Raw genomic sequence first — 5,659 nt, 5'->3', positions numbered from 1 at the left:
CCCCACTCACCCTTCACCGCTATAGCTGGGGACTTCTTTCAACCTCCATAGACTTTGCGCATTAGTGGAGACACACACGCAGAATGAGAGGGGACCGATATCACGATTTAGCCCTAGAACGTACTAGTAGAAGCAGAACCTAGACCACTGTTAAACATCTAGGGCCTACATTGAACGGTTTTCCAGGATAAGCTATATCCTAGGGCCTAGGTCCGGTTCTCATTGCGGTATTATAGACCTAACGTTAGGCCTACAGTGCAGTGGTATGAACTCTACATGGACTACAAGCATAGCATCATGCACACAGAGATGATCACTGTAAAGTATGTAGAGGGTGACGTCTAGTCGAGTTTAGACCACGGTTAGAGATCGACGTACCGGTATATAAAGCTGTGCTATAATTAACCCTATTTTAACTGGGGGGGGGGGGGGGGGGGTCAAATTGACCCCTTTCTCGACATTTCACGCCACGATTCCGCAACGCGCAAAGATTTTGCCGCGTCATTTCATGACTTTTTTTCATTGAAGTCTCCCGCATTATTATTTTGAGACCAAATTTGCGACGTCCGGGTACACCGTTTTGAAGTTACGCAATGTTTTGCATATGCATGTCAACCTGAAAACAGCTCAAATTCATGATTTCTGTGCAAATCCTATGCAAATTGTGGTTTGTTTGTTTGTTTGTTTTTTGTTTAATTGATATAAATTAGATTATTTCAACTTTTAACCATTGAAATTAATCAATTGTAATGTAGATAAGCTTGAAAAAGTGCCTGCAACAAATTTTTGAAAAAAAAAACAAACAATGGAAAACAAAAGATCAAAAAAAACAGTAAAATACATGAAAAATTAACAAAACAATAAAAAAACAAAAGAAACTGATTTTGACTGCGCTATTTTTTTAAAAGAAAATTGTTTGATGTGTCTTGAGGAACTCTGACACAAAAATTTAGCAATCCTTCAGTCTTTTTGTTGGAGTTATATGTAAAAATATAATTTCATGCATAAATTTGCATAATTAATTTATTCAAAAATATAAAATCAACATTTTTTCTATTGTATGACCATGTAATCTTGTAGTTGACATCCGGCTCTATTTTCAGGCAAAATTTTGCGGCGATCACGCGATCGGCGGCCGAGATCTGAAGTGGGGGGGGGGGGTCAAATTGACACCCCCCCCCCCCGTAAAAACTTGGTCTCCAATAGCCCAGTTGAAATAGGGTTAATGCAATAGACTAGAAGCGTCTAGAAACTCTACATTGCTATTGAGTCGACAGCCGAATCACTGACACTGTGTTGCCAGAAGGTGATCTAGATTGATACGGTAATAAAAAAAAAAAAATGGTGAAATTTGGTGATTTATATAATTGTGATGACCTATGTAGTAAAAAGGACTTTTATTTGCCACCGCATTCGAGCATACACACAGCTGGGAGAATACCATAGTGCTATTGCACTCCCACGTCATGTGTGGCAATCATCTAAGTAAGAAATACGATGCATGCACTGTTAAGTGTTAGTCCACTGTGACATCACACTTCTAGCTGAAGATCAACGTGCTCACACATCATGGAGATCGATCCCCCTTTTAGCAGACGACAACGGGTACTATATTTGAACATTGTTTTTTATGAAAGTTACAGGTGACCTTAGGCATTGAAATTTGGCAGAGATCATCTTTGGGTCTTTCTAAATATGCTGATCGATGTAGCTAAAAAGTAATTACTAGCTTTTCTATTGATGCACACTTAGTATTTGTGTGGACAAAACGGAACTGCATATTGTCTTGTGGAGATGAGTTCTAAATCCATTTCTAAACATTGTGTTTTCATGCTTTCCTCCAGATAAAAAGACGTAACATGACAGTTCTTCGGGAGTGATGGTGATTTAAAGGAACTCGGTATAGGGGTCATCATTTGGAGAATGAAGACAGATTGATAGCTGTACAGTCTCTGTCACACCACGAGGGTGCAGATCACCAGATTGAAGAAGTACATGTAACAGATGTGGCCAACGACTAGCCATTGAATGCAGGGTTGACGAATGCTGGAAACACCGGGCCAACATCAGCGAAGGAGCCTCTGAGATATGGACTTCCATTGCACTAACCCTGCTGTAAGCTATTCTGTTGTTTTCCACGATGATTAATGAAGGGAGACTAGTTTGAAATTGATTCACATTTATTTTACATTCTAGAGTCTCAGTAATTACATAAGAGGCTACATTAAGAGACTGAAAGCTTTGTTGGTTTTGTTTTGTTTGAAGAATTGATTTTCAAGTATTAATTATTCTTCATGGAGCAGTTTTGGAGCTGTCCTTCTCTCTGAAAATGAAAGCCTTGAGAGGTAAGTACTCGTATATAAGAAAAATGTGTACTTGCTGTATCGACAGAAGTGAAAACCATGTTATGGTCAGTCTTGAGTTGTGTAAGTAGAGCTGAACGTTGCTTATGGCAAATATGTATATTAAATGATTTTGCACTTCAAGTTTATAATGTAAACTGGAGGGACCTATTATCCTCATGCCATAATTTGTATGATTTGTAAAACCTTTAAATTTTACTTATTTGCCCAGGAATTCAACACACACATCACTCCAAGGGGGAGGAGATACTTCAATAGCTGATGGAAGGAGTTCTGACTGCTCCAAGGAGACACCTGCTTATCCAGATCATCGTAGCATATTTCTTGTTGATAATGGAAGCAGAAAACTGTACAGCGTAAGTTCAATTGTTTGAATACTGGTCTGGAAAACCAGTTTCCCATTGTCATGTCTTGTACTATACATTTCCATGCAATATAGCACCATCTAATTTGCCTGTTCACTTTTGTTTTTGTCTTCTCAAATATAGAGAATAACAGACTAAAATGTGCCCCCCCCCCAAAAAAAAAAAAAAAAAAAAAAAATGAAGGGACCGGTAAGTATAACGTTGTAAATGAAGTGATGGTTATAGATTTAAAAATAAAGACTGATATACTTGTATGAAACATGTAAACAGAGTGTACCTACAAGACTCCGCGCTGACTTATTTTCTTGGTAGCCCCATTGGGCCACATGTAAATGATAATAGTCCTAATACTTATGATATAATTATAATAATGATGAATAAAAAAAATGGAAATTGATTTGCCATAAAGTTCGATGGATAATCACATCTTGTATTTTTCTACTAACTGTGCACATCCACACTTAACCCATCTGCATGACATTTTCATTTGTATTAACTGATATTTGGTGTAAGAAGCACATGAATAAATGTACTTGAAACAGCGGTACTGAATAGTAATAGAAATTAATGCCAAGAAAAAAAACATGAAAATAGTTCAGCCCCTTAAAAGATTGAAATGAGGGTCAATTTTTTGATGTTATATATTTGCTTCGTAGAATATGATTAACATTCTTCTTGCTTCCTTTTTAAATTCAGATACCCAAGTAGTAAGCAAAAGACGCGTTGAAGCCAAGGCAGTTGCGATGCAGTACCCCACTTTGTGAGACACCACACAAGGTGCACAAGGATATGTAAGTTTATACTCATAAGTTTATGTGATCTACAACTTTTTAGCCCTCTTTAGCAGAAAGCTTAAGTGACATACATGGTATCTTATTCATCTAGCTTGCAAAAACTTGAACATTTTCAACTTTTCTCCAGAGATAGTGGACAGAATTCAACCATACTAGGAGTTGATCATCCTTGTTTAGTTAGGGGGCAAGGACCCAAAGTTGTTCAGGATATGGTCATGAGCCCCCCCCCCCCCAAAAAAAAAAGGGCCTTTACAGGGAAATTAATTGCATCTTTGTCTAAATTAAAGGACAAGTACACCTTCATAAACATAAGGATTGAGAGAATGTAGCAATATTAGTAGAACACATCATTGAAAGTTTGAGGAAAATCAGACAATCCGTTCAAAAGTTATGAATTTTTGAAGTTTTTGTGCAGTACCCGCTGGATGAGAAGACTACTGCAGTGTATGAATAACTTAGATGTCACATGCGTACAACAATATAAGGAAAATATAAAGAGAATTTCATAAAATTCCATCTTTTGAAAAAAGTACACATTCCCCTGACTCGTTACCGATAAATGTTATGGGTAATATTATTCCCCCTGCCTTTAGAAAGAGGCAAGTCAATTGCTCTTTTATCATGCGAAAAAAGTGAAAATATGTTGAATTTTCTTTTATATTTTCTTTATACTGTTGTACACATATGACTCACAAGCTGTAGTAGTCTCCTCATCCAGCAGTTCCAACACAAAAATTTAAAAAATTCATAACTTTTGCATCGATTGTCCAATTTTCCTCAAACTTTCACTGATGTGTTCTACTAATATTGTTGCATTTTCTCAATTCTTATGTTTATGAAGGTGAACTTGTCCTATAAATCATTGGGCAAATATACAGGCAATGTGGGGGCTTTGATGTACATGTTCATAGATGTCTAATAAATTTTGTGTGCAGATTGGTCTGATTCCATGACTTAGGTTGGATGTACGTAAACTCCAACGTAACGTAATGTAACGTAAGCTCCAACATGCCAGTTGCGCCGTTCATTTATTATAAACCTATTCTCGTTTTCTTCCATAAGAATGCCACTACATGTATTTCTACTGCTATCAGATCTTCATCAGTTATAGTCAACTCTGTGCCAAAGTGAATTTTGTTGAGACTCGAGAAAAAGCTTTGACCTATAATGCATTCTTATATTTCAGGAGTACCTGTATGACAAGGATCTCGGGATTCATTGAGTATCGTTTGGAGTCCTTGAGGAGCTATGACACCACTCATCAACTCAGGCAGAGAGAGAGTAGTTGCAGCTCCCACCAAGCCCCTGACTGAACACAATTCCAACGTTAGATTAGAAGCCCAACGAGAAGAGACAGCTACCATCGGTGTATAGGCCTACGTACATATCCTTGCTTTTTCCTCTTTTGAGATACATTAAATGCTCCTCTGAAGTTGGAACTTACATTCTTGTTGAAGAGTCAGCCTCATCAGGCTCATCTGTAGTTGAACATGAAGCTGTTACCAGGACGTACTGCAGCACTTCAACACTAAAAGTAGAACAGGGCTCGTCGATGAAAAGAGTTTGTTTTGAAACTTCAAGCTGCCCTGAAAACAACCTTATTATAGGGAAGATTTTATTTTCCCAAACAACTGGCAGTATTCACCAAATATTGTGATGACACATAACGATCCAAATTCTGTATGTTCATCCATGCTTCCTTCCATGTGTCCATCTGTTACAGTTTCAGTAACTTTTTTGAACTTCAATCATAACCAAACCTGGATAATAGGTGCACTATGGTAACTTTCCCCTTATGACACACTTTGAAGTCACATGACAGGGTCAAAGCCTCAAAAGTAAAAAAAAAAAAAAAGGTCATTTGAGGTATAATTGTTAGTTTATTTTGGTTAACTGTTTCAAATTGCTCCCATTTGAAGAAGTTTTTTGTCAATTAGTGCTAGTTGATATTTAATTTGAATATTAGATGATCAAATATCAGTAACACAATAAACTGCCTTTAGTCAGAAACTGGCTTTCTGGTGAAAAAAAAATTGATCTATTTTTAGGACAGAGACTGGTCGATCCCTGTACTGTTTTCAAAATGTGGTCTTAACAACTGCTAGTGAAGTGGGTAATGTTCATTGTGTCTATTTTA

General features: G+C 37.2%; 1 long non-coding RNA gene across 1 annotated transcript; it reads left to right on the top strand.

Annotated features, from left to right (window-relative positions):
• The first annotated feature begins 1,435 nt into the window (after positions 1-1,435).
• On the top strand, positions 1,436-5,338 carry LOC139713730 (uncharacterized). The gene is made up of 4 exons (XR_011709649.1): positions 1,436-2,115; positions 2,575-2,719; positions 3,425-3,519; positions 4,709-5,338. It is a non-coding gene; the product is annotated as an uncharacterized lncRNA (long non-coding RNA).
• Positions 5,339-5,659: the final 321 nt, after the last annotated feature.

This window comes from Diadema antillarum, unplaced genomic scaffold (assembly GCF_040938485.1).
Source record: "Diadema antillarum isolate AM-2024a unplaced genomic scaffold, OU_Dant_1.0 seq00002042_RagTag, whole genome shotgun sequence".
Classification (NCBI taxonomy): domain Eukaryota; kingdom Metazoa; phylum Echinodermata; class Echinoidea; order Diadematoida; family Diadematidae; genus Diadema; species Diadema antillarum.
The sequence above is the reverse complement of the archived record's forward strand: the minus strand, read 5'-3'. Positions and strand labels throughout refer to the sequence as shown.